Source organism: Arachis hypogaea, chromosome 7, assembly GCF_003086295.3.
Source record: "Arachis hypogaea cultivar Tifrunner chromosome 7, arahy.Tifrunner.gnm2.J5K5, whole genome shotgun sequence".
NCBI lineage: Eukaryota > Viridiplantae > Streptophyta > Magnoliopsida > Fabales > Fabaceae > Arachis > Arachis hypogaea.
Window position 1 is genome coordinate 65,780,228 of NC_092042.1, and position 18,844 is coordinate 65,799,071.

The following is an 18,844-nucleotide window of genomic DNA, read 5'->3' on the forward strand; positions in this document are numbered from 1 at the left end:
TTTCGCCTTTTCACAGAACTCGGCCATAATTTTAGGTTTGGCCACAGTAATAACTTCCTAGAATTTTTCTGGTCGGAGTCCTCTTTTGATGGCATGCAATTCCACTTCAGGGTGGAGATCTAGTATACTCATAGCCACCTTTGTGAAGCGCGTCATGTAATCTTTTAGGATTTCATGCTGGCCTTGTTTGATTGTGTCCAAGTAATCAGAATCATGCAGGTAGATAGCTGGTCCAGCAAAATGCTCCTCGAACAGCTTTGACAGGTCTAAAAAATGAGAAATAGAATCTGCAGGCAAAAAACAAAACCAATCAAGTGTAGGACCGTCTAAATAAGATGGAAAATAACGACATAAAACTTTATCGGATAACCATTTACTATCATTATGGATGTGAATTTTTTGATGCATTTCTTTGGATCGCTGATAAACCACTATTTTATGGTTTATCTTGTGCTTAATTGAGTGGATTTTATCGATCTTTCATACACTTATTCATACTAAATGCATGGGTTTACATTCTCCTTCCTGATTTTGTGCTATGATTGAAAACATGCTTCTTTGGCCTTATATTTGCTAATATTAATCCTCTCCTATTACCATTAGATGCCTTGATATGTGTGTTAAGTGATTTCAGGGATTACAGGACAGGAATGGCTTAGAGAAGGGAAAGGAAGCATGCAAAAGTGGAAGGAATACAAGAAGTTGAAGGAAGTGCAAAGCTGTCAGCCTGACCTTCTCGCACTAAAATGATCATAACTTGAGCTACAGAGATCCAAATGATGCGGTTCTACTTGCGTTGGAAAGCTAACGTTCAGGGCTTCGATTTAATATATAATTCGCTATAGTGGCTGTACAAATAGGCGACGCAAACGCGCGCTTCACGCGGACACGTCGTATCTGCGAATATCATTCCACGCAAACGCGTGGATGACGCCTCCGCGTCACTTGGCCGCGACCTGCTCGGCCCAGAAAACACAGATTAAAAGCTATGAAGTGGGGGAATGCATCCATTCATCATCATTGATTCATAATTCAATTTTAGGTTTTAGATGAAGTTTTTAGAGAGAGAGGTTCTCTCCTCTCTGTTAGGATTTAGGATTAGGATTCCTCTTAAATGATTTAGGATTTCTTTTAATCATTGGGATTGTTTCTTTGTACCAGGTTCAATAATTTATGTTTCTCTTCTACTTTTATCTACTCTGATGCTTTTATTTATGTTTGATTTATGTTGCCCAATTGACTTATGAATATTTTCCATGTTAGATTTGACTGCTTTGAATGAATGTTATTTGAGGTATTCCAGATATTTATTATTTTAATTTAGCTCTCTACATTCCTGGCTTTGGTTAAGAAATCAGTAACTCTTGAGTTATCAAACTCAACGTGATCGATAATCGCCATCTTTGCTAATTAGCTTGAACTTCTATAATCCCAATCTTTTTCTAGGAATTAACTAGGATTTGAAGATCAAACTAATTAGCCACTTGACCTTCCTTCGCACCAGCAGAGGTTAACTAAGTGGAATTAAGATTCAATTTTCATCATCATTGATAAGGATAACTAGGATAGGACTTCCAATTTCTCATACCTTGCCAAGAGTTTATTTTACAGTCATTTATTTATTTTATTTGTCATTTATCATACTTGTTCCTCATTCTCAAAACCCCCAATTTACAAAACTCATAACCAATAATAAGAATACACCTCCCTGCAATTCCTTGAGAAGACGACCCGAGGTTTAAATACTTCGGTTATCAATTTATTTAGGGGTTTGTTACTTGTGACAACCAAAACGTTTGTAAGAAAGGACTTTTGTTGGTCTGGAAGCTATACTTGCAACGGGAATTTATTCTGAATTCTAGACCACGCAAAAGTTCTCTCTTCAATTGCCTAACCCGTCGTATGGGGTTAATTAAGGTGGTTGGTAGGGTGAACCTTCTGGGTAGCACGAAGTTCATCACCTCGGCCGTGATGGCTCAGGAGAGTCATCGGGCTCGCCATCTTCGTTTCGATCCTCTTCATTCCGAGTAGTTTCGGAGACATGCGTTGGATCAGACTGATGTTCGGCTTCTTCGGTCCGCTCTTGACGTCCGTCATTGTTTTCAATCCAAGCATTATTTAAGTTAGTAATCTAATTCGCCATTCTTTAATTTTCTTCCGCCATGCGCTAGTTGGCTTGTTGTAACTCGGTTACCATCCGAAGGAGCTCGGACGATGTAGGTGGGAGTTGCTCAGCCATGGTTAGAAGTGTAAATGTTGAGGCCGATAAAAATGAAAGAATTATATTTTCGCCCCCACGGTGGGTGCCAATTGTTCTTGTGAGAGTAACCTGGATGTGACCTCGGCTAGAGGAATCGACGCCGAGCTTTTCCCTTTAACGCCGAACTATAAGCTAGGATGAGTCGAGCTCTTTGTCTAGAGAGATATTATGTTGTGGAGAGTGTGAACAAAAAGAGAGTGTACCTGCAAAAGGCACTCCGATGCTTAAGTTAGTATATTGAATTCAACGTGTCCTTTTTAAGATAGAATATTATATCTTTATAGGTGGAATAAAATAGATTGGTTATATTTCTGTTGATCCCCTAAATTGAAGAGCAATGATTTGATTTTAATATGCAATAATATCTGATCAAAAATTTTGATTTCATGATATAATTGTTGAGTCTGATTGTAACGTATAATGCCAAACTATAACATAACTTACTAAATTGTGATTTGTAATGCCGATTATGATGTTAGATTTGTAACAGTCGGATCAAAATATATAATTATATATGATCATTTTTGTGTTCTTATAATATTTTAAAAAAATGTTTGCGTCAAGAAATTTTATATGGTATTAGAAATAGTAAGATAAAACTTTGAGAAAAATATTATATATATATTAAAATTAATTATTATATATTTGTATTAAATATATATAATTTAATTTATTTTTTAATATATATTTTAAATATATATTAAAAAATAAATTAAATTATATATAAATATATAATAATTAATTTTAATAATTAATTTTAATACATAAATAATATTTTTAATTTTATATTATTGATTGATTTTGATAGCTGCATTTAATTTTCATAGTTAAAATTTGAACGGGATCATTGCAGTTTTAAAAGTAAATGACTTAATCCATCATTTTAAAAATAAAAAAATTTAAGGATAGTAACTTTTGTATTTTGTAATAAATACTTAATTATTAAAAAAATAAATAATTTTTTATTATTAAATATAATTTTATATCATTAAAAATATTATTGATGATCAATTAATAATTATAAAATTTTAAAGTTGCTGATCGGAACACTCCTCTTTAAAAAATGAGTAATTAAATATTTAAATTGGCTCACTGGAATATTAAGGAAAAAAATGATGTCACGGGCATGCACATATAGTTGCCACGTAAAAGAGAGAAACCATCAGATTCTAGAAACGTGTTAATCTAATCGCAACCCCTTCCTTTTAAAGAAACCGAATTCATCTTGCAACTTTATCTCACTAGCTTCTTGCAACACTGTTACACTTCATTATTGTCTTTCAAGTTTCAACATATCCCATCTTAGAGAACTGAAAAGAGCTTACGAGTTCTTTATAAAGGTAATTAGTGCAATTATTAGCAAATAGCAATGGAAGACGTTGGTTCTGCATCAACCTCGAGGACGACAAATCATCATCAGAAGAATAAGAACTCGTTGTTCTCTCGCATGAAGAGGGGTTGCTTATATTTTGCAGTTTCTGTAGAAGAAAGTTTTAGATATGTAAAAGCCTTCTTCGTGGGTCAGGTAATTCCTAATCTAATTAACGAAACCCTTTTTCATTTGTAGTAGTAGTAGTATTCGTATCTAATATAGCACTCAAAATAATCAAACTGAAAAGTTCATCTAAGCACCTAAAATATTAATTTAATGCATAAATTTATAAGACTTCACTCAAAATATCATGAGTTTTATTTATTGATTATTTATTATTATATATTTGGGTGGTGTGTGGAAACGCAGTCAAAGGTAATTACAGCAAGAAATGAGAAGGAAGCAAGTGCAGCTGAACTTGAGGCTACAAAGATGCAGGTTGAGGCTGCTGATGCCGCTGAAGCAACCAAGAACAAACTCAATACAACAACTTAATTTTTCGTTTTCTCTACATACTATTCACTTTAAATAGCGTAGGGGATATTTTTTTTTTTTGGAAAAGTGAGCCGATGTATGTTTTATTCATTGTGTATAATGAAGTTGAATTGAAATTTGAATTAGATTAGAGGTAATTAATTAATTTTGAGTAATTTTTAATTTAAAATTTGAATCAAATCATGATTTTCGTCGGTTATGATAATTAATTTTGAATCATAACTAATTTTGAATAGTTTTTAATTTAAAATTTGAATCAAATTATGATTTTCGTTAGTTATAGAATCAAATTAGGATTATCTTCTTCTTTTAATACGGTGTGAATTTTTTTTCACTCTCTCCTCGAAGCAAAAGTCGATACAGTGCGGTTATGGTCACCCGTCGTTGGATATTGTGCCGACTTTCTTCTGACTGGCGCATCGTCCGCACAGGCCATCCTCTTTTGACTGGCGCTGTCGTCTGCACATACATAGGGAGGACGCGCATATTGTGTGAGTTGAGTTTGGGAGACCGTAGTAACCCAGACGTTCAGCACCTCTATCTTAGCTGGTTTGTGCCTTCTTTCTGTTGCTTCTGACTATCAAAATTTTAAAATATTCACATTGAATATTCGTTTTTGTATGATTTTTGATGGTCACTTTCTCAGTTTTTATGGTTGTTAATTCTTCGAGTAATTTAACAAAATCCAGATGCGCTGGAATGACGTGAGCACGGAGTTTGGGATTACAACTCACGTCGGTGATGCTGATAGTTACAGGTCACGGATGTTTGGTCGCGTGAGGAGTGGCGGAGGTTCTTCCGGCAAGAACATTGGCACGAGGAGACGAAGCGCGACAATTCCGGTCAGCAAGAATGGAAGCTACACGTCACAAAACTGAACAGACAATTAGAAATTAGGAATAACGATGTTGAATTTATATTATTAATACATATTAGAATAAATAAATAATTCATTGTACATATTATATAAATACCTCATTGTTTTTCTAGTGAAACTCAATATAATTTCTTTTCCTTTCTATTTTCTTCGTAAGATTCTGTCACTGTTTAGTGTTTTATACTTTTTTTTTTTCTTATACGCCATTTCATCTTTGTTTTTTTTTTCCATTGGTCTTTTTCAACTTTCCAGTTTTCAGCATCATTTAATTAAATTTTTTCTTTTGTTTCATCATTCTTCTCTTTCTATTTTAATTTCTCGTTCGTAAGAGCCGATCACTATTTCATATTCTATTTTATTTTTTTATCCCATTTTACATGTGTTTCTTTTTTTTAATTGTGCTTCTTCATTTATTTTCAGTACTATTTAATTTTTTGTTTTATTTTATTTTCAAACATAAAAAATCATAAATTCTCTTAATTATCATTTAGTCTTCGTTAGAAATGTTAGGACGTTTGATCATGTATTCATGTATCATTTTTATTTTATTCATATATTTTTTATTATTTTTTAAAATTAATTATATTAGAGGTATATTAAAATTAATTATTAAAATATATCAATAATATAAAATATATATTAAAATATTAATATATATATTAAAATATTAATATATATTAAAAATAAATTAAATTGTATTTATATATAAATATATAAAAATAAATTTTAATAGTTAATTTTAATGTATAAAAAAAATTTTAATTTTCAATACAGGATCGTTTGATTTTTTTTTCACTATTTCTATTCTATATAATAACTCAGTTATATGTTTTTATTTTTATAAATTAAATAAATATAATAATGATTGAAATAAATAATTAAAAAATATTTATCGAAATAAATATCTCTCTTATTTCGTGTATCTTATAAACGAGATAATTTTATATGTATCTTGTTTATAGTGTAAACGAGATACATATATTTAAAAAAAAATTAAAAATAATAAAAAATATTAATAATATCAATAATCCAAATTTTTAGCAAGCAATTAGTTAATGAAAAGGTTGGTAGAAGAGATTAAAATGAAAAGATGAGAAGCGTGAAGTTGATATGAGATAAATAAAACACACAAAAGACGAGATAACCGTTTGCCAATTGTTATAGAAGAGGTTGACGGGGATAACCGTTTGCCAATTGTTATAGGAGAGGTTGTACAATATGTACAATGAGTTATTGAGTTACAAAATGAACATCTCATACTATCTAGAATAACCATCCGAGTACTAGGATAATAAACATCTTCCCAAAAAGTTTATACTAATTTTGGGGTTCACCAAGGATCGAACTCCTAACACTCTAATACCATGTCATGATACCACTTATCCCAAAAATTTCAATTGATGGAAAAATGTAACACTAATGATTATATCTCTAATACTCCATAAACCTCCATTGTACACTTGTATAAATATTCTATTGGCTCCTCATACTTTTTCTTACCGTATTTAGTCTCATCATGGAACTTTCCTGATACAGTACGAATTTTTTATTTTTCAAATTTAAATCAATCTAATAATAATTTAATCTAAATTTTTATGTACTCTTTTTGAGTACTAATTGATCAAACATATCTATTTTAATCTCTTCTACTAACTTTTTTATGTACTAATTATATGTTAAAAGTTTGAATTTTTTGTGACTGTTAAAAGTTTGGATTATTGATATTATTAATATTTTTTATTATTTTCAATTTTTTTTAAAATATATATATCTCGTTTACAGTGTAAATGAGATATATATCTCGTTTATACTGTAAATGAGATAAGTGTATATTTTATTTACACTGTAAATAAAATATATGTAAAATTATCTCGTTTACAGTATAAATAAGATAAGAAAAAAATATATATTTTGATAAATATTTTTTAAATTATTTATTTCGGTAATTATTGTATTTATTTAATTTATAAAAATAAAAAATCCTTTGAATGGTTCTATCGTTTAGAATTTGTTTGGAAATGATTTGAATGTGAGGAAAGAATTTTATTTTTTTAAAAAATATAATTTATTTTTATTTGAGATTTAATTTTATGTAGAATAATTTTTATGACTTATTTTTTTTTATAATTTTATTCTTTACAAAGAGAAGAAAGAGGATCAAGATGTTGGACAAAATTAAAATAATTAATAGGAATATTTTTGACATTTGACATATTAAATTTATTTAGCGTGAGAATAATTTTAAAATAAAATCTCTTTTGGTTTGGTTTTTAAAGAGTTAATATTCAATTTGGTCTTTTAATGTGCACACAAATTTTAATTTAGCCTTTAAAGGTTTAGTTGTCCTTTTTTAGTCTCTAAATTTTATAAATGTGACTCACATCAGTCTTTAAGACAATTTTTGGTACAAAAATATTAATGAAGCGTTGACATGAACAATCAAATACATGTTATGAAATTTGTAAAACGATGTCATTTTGATTTTGACGCTCAAATAACCTAAAATTGACGTCGGATCACTTGCTTTAGCAGGAAAAGTTTCACTTATAAATACCAATTAGTATTTTTTTTGCGCGATTTGAGTTCCAAAACAAAAACGATATAGTTTTACAGAGTTTAATGTGGTATCTGGCCGCCCACATCAGCGTTTCGTTAACGTTTGTGTGTCAAAAATTATCTCAAAAACTAACATGAGTTACATTTGTAAAGTTTTAAGCATTAAATAGAGGCAATTAAAATTTTAAGACCTAAATTAAGACTAACATATAAATTGAGGGATCAAATTGAAAATTATCTCATTTTTAAATGAGAAAAAAAGTGAAAATTAAAATTTTAAAAAAAATTCAAGTCATTCTTTTTTATTTGTTCCATAATAAGAAAAAGTATTCTAACTCTTGAATAAGTTTTAATACATAGCTTTCCATACAAACTCTTAATGATTTTTTTAACAATTTATTTATCTTAATGATTGATCTAAAAATAACTGCATTTTGCGACTGAAGTTTCAAAGTGTCTAAGATTGTGTTCGTGCACCAAAGTTCTAATAAAGCAACAATCATTATAAGAAAGTCGCTGGATACCGTCAAATTTATCGATGGATTTACAGGTATAAATCTCGCTGGTAATTATTTATTGACAGATTTTTTCATCCGCTGCTAATTATCGACGGATATAAACTTAATTGAAGAAATTCTAAAAGTTATTACCGTCAGATTTTTTTTGATAAATTATTACCGGCAGATTTAACTGACAGTAAATCCGACAGTAAATTTAAATTTAATTTTTTTAAAATTTGTTTAAAATTTCAATATATAATTTTAAATATTTAAATTTAATAATTTCTAAACGAACAAAATTTAAAGTTTTATAATTTCGTATAATAATTTGTCTATAATTTTTAGTTAAAAATTCACAAACAAGTTCAAATATCAAAATTCAATATTAAAACTAAAAAAAAATAAGAGAATTCAATTAAGCAAAAAAATTAAATTTAAAATGTACCAAACCCACAATTTAATTTTTGAAAATTTTTCATTTTAATTTTATTTTATACATATATTCACTTATATTTAAGTCTAACATACTTCAAATACAATCAGCAAAAATCATAAAAAAAGCTATACATATATTGGATATGGATTAAATATATTTACAATAATAAATACCATTTCAGACAACTAACATACTTTTTATTAATAGAATAAGAAAAATAAAATTACAATAAAAGACCGAATATGAATATTTAACAAATAATTCTTGATCTTCTCCACTTGACTTGACTCCAAAAGTAGTAATCATATAATTCAATACCTATTGTCAAAGACGTAACTGCATACCACTCAGCACCGCCGACAACTGCAACACCTGCCCTTGCTACGCCTCTCTCATCGCCAAATGAAAAAAAATTGAAGTGCCCTTAAATGTGAATCATGAGTTAGTGTGGTGGCTATTAATCATAATATTCATCTATAGACAAGATAAAAATTGAAGTCTCATTTAAAACAAAGACAAAACATTATTGTTATCTAAGATAAAAATTGTCCATTCTTTTATATGCCCTCAAGATTGGAACATCATTACTTGAGCATTTGAAGTGTTAGAGAATCATTAGAATCAATTAGTATCGTCTATATTTATATAGTATATTTGTATATTGATTGTAGGATTCTATGCCTTTATTACTCTAATTCATTTAGCATCTATAAACATCCCTTGTATATTGTACTTATGATCACACTGAATAATACACTCTTCAGATTACTCTCTCAGTCTCTTGTTTCTAACATGGTATCAGAGTCGATGGTATCAAGAGCCTAAAGTTTTTTTTTCAATGAAATTCTGTTCATAGCCTCCTTATTTTTCTCTTCCGACAGTGCCTCTTCGTTCTCATTTTTCGATCTATTTTTGACGCTTTGGTTCATCACTTCTGGTATCATCGTGTTCTTCATTTCGTCAGCTTTCCAATGCCGCCAAGATCGCTGCCAGAAGCCACCAAACGCGCCTTTACGCGCCGCCGGAAATCCGCTGCTCACCTCCATTATTTCTCCTTCCAGACGCTTCAGCAGCCGTTGGATCTCGGCGCCAATCGGACGATCCTCGCACTTGCAAGTGCCGCGACGCCAGCTCTCCTCACACTCCAGTTTTCTACAGCCATTGGATCGTACTGCCGATCGCATGATGCTCGCCTTTCCACGTGTCGCGACGCAAGCCATCCTCGCGGCCCAGTAACCCGTGAACGACCCGACCCGGTCCGGTTGTCCACCCGCATTCCACCTCATCTCCAACGTGGCCTGCCGCTCCTCTCAGGCACCGCCACATGTCATTCTCTACTGACGTGGCGCTGATGTCACTGCTGACGTGGCGCTGACGTGGCAGACAAGCGGGACCATCCCTAAGGTTTTTTTGTGAGCTCTTTCCGATTCTGCACTCCGATTTCTCATTTTCTGCTCCAAAATTGCTATTTTCTCTCCTCTCTTTGCTCTTTGTGACTACTATCATGGAAAAGCCAGATGTTTTTGCTGCCACCGACAAAAAGGGTAAATTCTGTCGAAACTGTAACCGTTTTGTGCACTTCTTCCCCGACTGTCCTTCTGTTGAATGTTGCACATGCCACCAAAAAGGTCATATTAGCTACCATTGTTCACAGCTGTTCTGCCGTTACTGCAAGCTCTCGGGACATTTAATTACTGCATGTCCTACTCGCCCACCACGTCTTGGTCTACTCAACTCGTCTCCTGTCTCTCTATTTGATATTGCATCTCTTCTTCAGCATCTTCTCTCTGTTTCTGGTAATACCCCTGCTGCTTTTTCTACCCCTCCAGGTAATTCTAAATGGTACTTTGACTCGGATTGCTTTAATCACATGTCTCCGTTGCGTAATATTTTCTCGTCCATGTCTACCACTACAAATGGACCTTTTGTCAATACTGCAAATGGCTCCCTCTTACACGCAACACACAAGGGTTCTATATCCCAGTCAACTCTTAATCTTCTTGATACTTATTATATTCCCAAATTAAACTTCAATCTTATTTTTGTTGGTCAACTTGTTGATCTGGGTTTTGAAGTCACTTTTTTCGTTTCTGGTTGTCGTGTACAGGATCCTCGGACGGGACAAATAATCGGGACTGGACGTAAGGTCGGAAGGTTGTTTGAACTCGAGAATCTTCATATTCCTCCTGTACCAAATCTCTGTACTGCTTCTTCTCCCTCTACCCTCCACTTATGGCATCAACGTCTTGCCCACACCTCCTTAGAAAAACTGCGTCCTCTTGTGTCTCAGGATGTTTTAGGTCAGGTTCCAAATGAATCTTTTGATTGCATTGCTTGCCAAACTGCCAAACAACCTGCTTTATCTTTTCACAATAATTCATCTCTTGCTTGCTCTCCTTTTGATCTCATTCACTCTGATGTTTGGGGCCCCGCTCCCACTGCCTCTATGGGCAGAGCTCGATACTTTGTCATTTTCATTGATGATTATTCCCGTTTTACTTGGGTTTATTTGATGACTAATCGCCATGAGTTACCTCAGATCTATATCAACTTTGCTACTATGATTAAAACTCAGTTTTCCAAGGTCATTAAGGTTTTTCGACGTGATAATACAATGGAATACCGTGATTCCAAACTCTTAGCCTTTCTTGCAGAACATGGTACTTTGTCTGAGTTTTTCTGTCCTGGTACATCTCAACAAAATGGTCAAGTTGAACGCAAACACCGTCACATTCTTGACTCCATCCGTGCAATGCTCCTTTCCTCTTCGTGTCCTGAGCGTACTTGGAGTGAAGCTGTTCTTACTACTGTTCATGTTATCAATAGACTCCCTTCTTCTGTTCTTGGTAATGTTACTCCCTTTGAGCGTCTTTTTCATACCTCCCCAGATTATAGTTCTCTTCAAGTTTTTGGTTGTTTCTTCAGCCTCATGAACATAGTAAACTTGAACCTCGAGCTCGTATGTGTTGTTTCCTTGGTTATGGCACTGAATACAAGGGTTATCGTTGTTGGGATCCTCTCTCTAAACGTATTCGTATATCTCGTCATGTTGTCTTCTGGGAGCACCACATATTTTCTCGGTTCTCATCCTTTTAGTCCATTCCTACTACTCAGTCACCTTTGTTTACTGAACCTAGTGTTGATCTTTTTTCTAGTGATGATTCTACAGATTCTATCTCGAGTGACCCTCCACAGCCTCCTGTTCTCCCGCCATCTCCATCTCCCGATGATTCCAGACCGGACGATGATCCTGCTCCTACCGTCATGCATCCTCCTCCCGCTCGTTCTTCTAGGGTAAGGAATCTACCTCCTCATCTTCTTGATTACCATTGCTTTTCTACTATCCTTCATCAATATGAACCTAAGTCATTCAGAGAAGCCTCCTCAAACCCAAATTGGCAACAAGCAATGCAGGATGAAATACAAGCACTTGATAAAGCACACACTTGAGATTTGGTTGATCCTCCATCTGATCAGGAAGTTGTGGGTAGTAGATAGGTATACAAGATCAAGACTTGCTCTGATGGCTCTATTGACCGTTATAAGGCTCGCTTGGTTACTCAAGGTTGTACGCAAGAGTATGGTATTGATTATGAAGAGACTTTTGCTCTTGGTGCTCGTCTTACGTCTGTTAGAGCTCTTCTTGCCATTGCCGCAGTTAAAAAATGGTCTCTCAATCAGATGGATGTGAAGAATGCATTTCTCAATGGGGATTTGAAAAAGAAAGTCTATATGAAACCACCTCCGGGATATCCTTGTCCTTCTCATAAGGTTTGTCTCCTTCGCAAGGCACTTTATGGACTTAAGCAAGCTCCTCGTGAATGGTTTGACAAGTTCAGCACTACTATATGCAGTCTTGGTTTTACTTCTAGCCCTCATGAGAATGCCCTCTTCATTCGTAAAAGTGAACATGGAGTTGTTCTTCTACTTTTGTATGTTGATGACATGATCATTACTGGGGATGATGTTGATGGTATCTCTGATCAAGGCCTCACTTTATTGTACTTTTGAGATGAAAGATCTTGGTTCAGTTAGCTATTTTCTTGGTCTCGAGGTCATCTCCACCGATGATGGCATCTATCTCTCTCAGACTAAGTATGCTTTAGATCTTCTTGCTCGTGCTGGGATTACAGATAGTCGCACTAAGTCTACTCCTCTTGAGCCTAATGTTCGACTTACCCTTATAGATGGCACTGTTTTGGATAATCCGACTCTCTATCGACAGTTAGTTGGAGGTCTCGTCTACTTTACTGTCACCCGACCAGACGTCGCCTATCTGGTTCATGTACTTAGCCAGTTCTTGTCAGCTCCTCGTACTACTCACTATGCGGCAGTTCTTCGCATTCTTTGCTACATCAAAGGCACTCTATTTCATGGTCTTTATTTTTCTGCCCATTCCTCTTTGTCTCTTCAAGCTTACTCTGATGCTGATTGGGCTGGTGATCCCACTGATCGTCGTTCTACTACTGGTTACTATTTTTTTCTTGGCGATACTCTCATTTCTTGGCGTGCTAAGAAGCAAATGTTCACTGCTCGCTCAAGCACAGATGCTGAGTACTGTGCCCTCGCTGACACCACTGCTGAAGTTATCTTGGTTCATTGGCTTCTCGAAGATCTAGGTGCTCCTCAGTCGTCCCCTACTGATGTTTTTTGTGATAACCGGAGTGCTATTCAGATCGCCCATAATGATGTGTTTTGTGAACGCACCAAACACATTGAGATTGATTGTCACTTTGTTCGGCAATGTATCCTTATTGATGCTGTTCGTCTCATTGCTGTTGGAACACTAGATCAAACTGCTGATATCTTCACGAAAGCTCATCACTCGACTTGTTTTCGGACTTTGTCATCCAAACTCAAGTTGGTATCTTTAGCTCCCACTTGAGTTTGAGGGGGGATGTTAGAGAATCATTAGAATCAATTAGTATAGTCTATATTTATATAGTATATCTGTATATTAATTGTAGGATTCTATGCCTTTATTACTCTGATTCATTTAGCACCTATAGATATCCCTTGTATATTGTACTTTTGATCACACTGAATAATACACTCTTCAAATTATTCTCTCAGTCTCTTGTTTCTAACATGAAGCATGCACAACTTGATAAAATTACTCTAATACAAAAACATAATAGATAAAGTAAAAATTTAATATTCTCCAAAGATATTCAATTATTCAAGATTCAATATTATGCTTATACATAAGAAACAGAATTACCAATTTTACATTTAAACATGCATTCATAATTTAGAGTTAATAAACTGTAACAACCGCATTATATATTAGATATATTAAACACTAAAAAACATATGATGCTAAAATTTAACTTAAAATAACACAAAATATTAATGTAATATATTTATGGCTCTCTATGAATCAAGAAAACAGACAATTATTTCTGGGAATTCTTCCACAAAATTCCAATCTTTTTAAGCATATTATCATATTTTTTCACTAAAAATCTTCTTAAATACAACTCCATCAGATAACTAACATGTATTTTAATCAAAACTTTGACAACTTGCAATCAACATGTATTTGGATAATATGTATATTCTTGTTATTATTACAATTCTTTTACTAGTTTTCTTTATCTTCTTTTTTTTTTTGACTTTTACGAACGTAAATTTTATCACTTTCATTTTTATCTTTTTATATAATAAGTAAAATAAAGTTAAATATTACAAATTTTATAAGCACTACTAGATAGAGTGATAGACCCTAATTTAACGTAACACTGAGAAATTATCCTAATTATTAAGATTAGGATTTACCAAATAGTAACAATATAAAAAAATATAAAACAAAGAAGGAAAGAAGACATACCTAGATAAAAGAAGAAGGATAGCATCGTAACTAACAAAAGCAAGCAGTGGTGGCGATGACAGCGACGGAGGCAGAAACTCATAAAGGAGAAACAAGACCCTCTATGACAGAAACAAGCTCTAGGTGGACCGTGGACGCTCCTCAACAGCGATGACAACTGGAGTCGTGGAAAGCGGTCAATGGCAAAATGGTAGCGAATGGTGGCATGTCGATGTGGGGACTAGCAGCGAGAGAAAAAGAGAAACGGGAGAGAAGCGATGTTGCAGAAATGGAGGGAAAGAGTTCACAAATTCGATTTAGAATCAATTTTACCGGTGGATTTACTGTCAGAAAAATTCACTAGTAACGCACATCTTGTAACCAAAACGGTGCGTTTCATTTAAATACCTTACCGTTGGATTTTTCCTCCTAAATCCAATGATAATGATCACACTAATTTTTTTCCCTTTAATTATTACTGGCGAATTTACCATTGAAAAACCGAATCCAACGATAACTTTTTTACCCAACGAATTTATTGTCAAATCCGTTGGTAAAACTGCCGCTAACTTCTGACGCTAAATCCGACAGTATTTAACATTTTTTTGTAGTAAATGAAGGAATATCATCCCTTTCTTCCCGTAGCGATCACCCTCTCTATTATTGCCATTCACAGAGATAACACCGTGCGAAAAGACGACCCTGTTGCACTCGCACCATCGCCCTCTACCAACGCCTCCCTAGTTCTCTCTTTGCTTCAGCGAAAGCTTCTTGTAAAGAGGCTTCTTCTTTGTACTTTCTTATGGAATCTTTGGCAGTGGTACTCATTCGTTTCATGGTGGAAGAAGTAGAAGCAGCCGCATGGTGGTGATGTTCAATGTCACACAAGTTGTTGTTGTTTGTGGCGGTGGTGTTGAGATAATAGTATACTTAAAATTGGTTGAATTATTCTGTTAGTTTCTATAGTTTTGCGAAATTTTCAATTAGGTCCCTATACTTTTTTTTTCTTTTAATTGGGTCTCTGCACCAAATATTTTTTTTCAATTAGGTCCCTCTTGATAGTAATTAGCTTAATTGTATAGAAACCCAACTAAAAAAAATTTTGGTGCAAGGACTCAATTAAAAAAAGTATAAAGACCTAATTAAAAATTTCGCAAAACTATAAGAACCAATAAAATAATTTAACTTTTAAAATTTAATCTATCATGATTCATTTTCATACAAAACAGAAATCGTTTGAAAAATAATATGATCACAATTCAATATATGTCAAATAATTTGTTATTATTATTATAATAATGTTAGGGAACCAAGATGGTTCCAGCAAAAAACCAGCCAAATGCCTTTGGGCGAATCCAAAACTTCTACGTGGATAGTGCTTATGCTAGGTATTAAGATGTTTCTTTTTTTTTTTGTAAATTAGATGGTTCTGAATCTGTTTTCTGATTTATCATGTTTTAGTCATTTAGAGAGGGAAGGAGGGTGAAGAGACAGAAGCTAACTGAATTAGTTTCCGTGATTCATGTTGCAATGATACTGAAAGTATCTCCTCCTAATTTGAATATGGTGAAGCATTTAATAACCAATATTTTAAATCATAAATAAATAAAACTAATTACTATATTTATAATTAACTAAGTTGGCACTGGATTCGATGATCCCAAAACGTTTGGACCATTAAATGATCCCATAACAAAATATGTTTTTTAAGTTTTTTTAACAACTGCTAAATAGTTCTTTTCTAATTTTAATTACAAATTAACCCCATATATTTTATTTAATTATAAAAACTATTTTTTATATTATAAATTATTATTTTATCATTCATCTATTATGTTTATTAACAATCAAAATAAAAAACAATAACGAATTAGATCTTCCATTGATCGTAATAAACTTTTTGACTATTCCAATTGATTAAAAGTTTATATTTGATCCGTGACATTTGTCAAGACGGTGAAATCGTGTTTATTTGAAAATCAATCGATTGGATTATCAAAACAATCGATTGAATTTCAGGTTTCCCATAACTTAATCGATTGGACTACAGGTTATCACAAAACAATCGATTGAAAATTATAAGGCAGCATGGTTTTCGCAAAAATCAATCGATTGGTCATATTACCCAATCGATTGAATGATGACTAAAATTTTGGTTTTTTAAAATTCAATCGATTTCTTATACTACCCAATCGATTGAATGCTGCAAAGAAACTTGAGGTCTCACAATTCAATCGATTGGTTGTGTTACCCAATCGATTGAAGTCATGAAAACAATATGGATTTGCCCAATTCATTCGATTGGTTGTGTTACTCAATCGATTGAATTGTGTACTACGCCATTTTCAATTTTCTTATCGTTTTTATAAATTATTATCTTATTATTCATCTATCTTTAAAATTCTATCTTCAATTTTTAAGACTTTATTTTGATTTAGATACTCTAATCTTATATTTTCTTTAATATTAACATTATAAATTGGTGAATAATCTATCACCAATTATTCAATCCCACCATTAGAATAGTGTATCAATCTCTTTATGTATCATGAGAGAGTGGTGCAGGCTTATGACTCGATGTTTGAGTAGTTATAATGTCTCTTGATTTACCCTTTTTTAAAATCATGTATTGGCTGATAATGAATGTTCTTATTTTTGACAGGAAATTCGTTGCTTGAAATGTTCCTCCTTTTTGAGAAATTCATATCAAACACCCCCAACTGGAAATACCAGTTGTACAGGGAATATCGGCGGTGCAGGAGATATTCAATATTTCCCTATTTTAACTGCTTTTTATATCTGCTCAAATGTTTTGTATTGAAATCCAATTATCCTTCTGTGCTCTTCATCGTGCAAAATGGCGAATTTCCGAGTGATGCTGGTGTCGTCTCCGGAGTTGTGAAACAGATGTTCGATATATTGGAGGTTCAGAATGCAGAGCACAACATGAAAGTAACGTTATTAGAGCTTTACAATGAGAAAATAACGGATTGTGTGCCTCCTGAAAAAACTGTAAAATCTGAAGATGATAAGTCTAAAAGTCCTATCGCTCTAATCGAGGATTGGAAAGGGGGGCTTCCATTGTTAATCTAGGAAGAATTTATTAAACATTTGTAATATATATACTTCATATATGTCTTAGCAATATATGAACAGATTATTAAAATACTTTGATATATATTGCATGGTTTTTTTTCTAGTCAAGATTCAATAGAGAGGTCAAATCTTGAACAAATGAAAAGAACAAAATAGAATACAAACAAATAAAAAGATATGGATTTTTTTACATAAATTAATTATATAAAATAAAATATAATTCACAAGACATAAAATTTGTATGGCATTGTTGTTGAAATAATAAATGAAAATGACATTACTTCATCATAAAAATATGAGTTTTTTAAACTAAAATATCTCTATAGTCCATAGAAATAGAGAAAAATTGTAAAAGCTTTCAATCGATTGGGTAACACAACCAATCGATTGAATTGGGCAAATCCATATTGTTTTGATGACTTCAATCGATTGTGTAACACAACCAATCGATTGAATTGTGAGACCTCAGCTTGTTTTGAAGCATTCAATTGATTGGGTAGTATAAGCAATCGATTGAATTTTAAAAAACCCACATTTTAGTCATCGTTCAATCGATTGGATAATATGACCAATCGATTTATTTTTGCGAAAACCATGCTGCCTTTCAATTTTCAATCGATTGTTTTGTGATAACCTGTAGTCCAATCGATTGAGTTATGAAAAACCTGAAATTTAATCGATTGTTTTGATAATCCAATCGATTGATTTTTAAAAAAACACGATTTCACAGTCCTGGACGAACGTCACGAATCAAATATAAACTTTTAATCGATTGGAATGGCAAAAAAATTTATTACGATCAATGGAGGATCTAATTGGTTATTGTTTTTGATTTTGATTGTTAATAAACATAACAGATGAATGATAAAATAATAATTTATAAAATAAAAAATAGTTTTTATAATTAAATAAAATATATGAAATTAATTTGTAATTAAAATTAGAAAAGGACTATTTAACAGTTATTACAAAAACTTAAAAAATATGTTTTGTTATGAAATTATTTAATGGTACAAACATTTTGGGACCATCAAATTTTAGTCAATTAAATTGTTCTATTTTTGACTGATTTAGAGTTGGTTTCATATACTTTTCCTTATTATTATTACTAGTGTATGTTTCCGTACCTTGTACGGGATAATACATAAAATGATATTAAAAAATTTATTAAAAATTAAATAATATATATAGTAATTATTATTATAAATATTTTATAAAGTTATAATTAAAATCAAACTCTCAAAATTTTTAATATTAAAATATTAAAAATAATTAGTATTTATCTTAATCAATTTGAGTTTGTTAAGTGATCATCTCACTCGTCCGCTTAAACAACTATTAGGAGTTAGAATATCGCCTTGTGTATATAGCAATTCATTAGCTAGCGATAAACCCTTAATAAAGGAGTATCAATACGTGGTTAGACTTGGCAGGAGTTTTCGA

The 18,844-nt window shown here is 32.5% G+C and overlaps 1 long non-coding RNA gene across 1 annotated transcript; it reads left to right on the forward strand.

Moving 5' to 3' along the window:
* Positions 1-4,122: 4,122 nt before the first annotated feature.
* LOC140174243 (uncharacterized) lies at positions 4,123-5,153 on the forward strand. The gene is made up of 2 exons (XR_011863507.1): positions 4,123-4,676; positions 4,817-5,153. It is a non-coding gene; the product is annotated as an uncharacterized lncRNA (long non-coding RNA).
* The last annotated feature ends 13,691 nt before the right edge of the window (positions 5,154-18,844 follow it).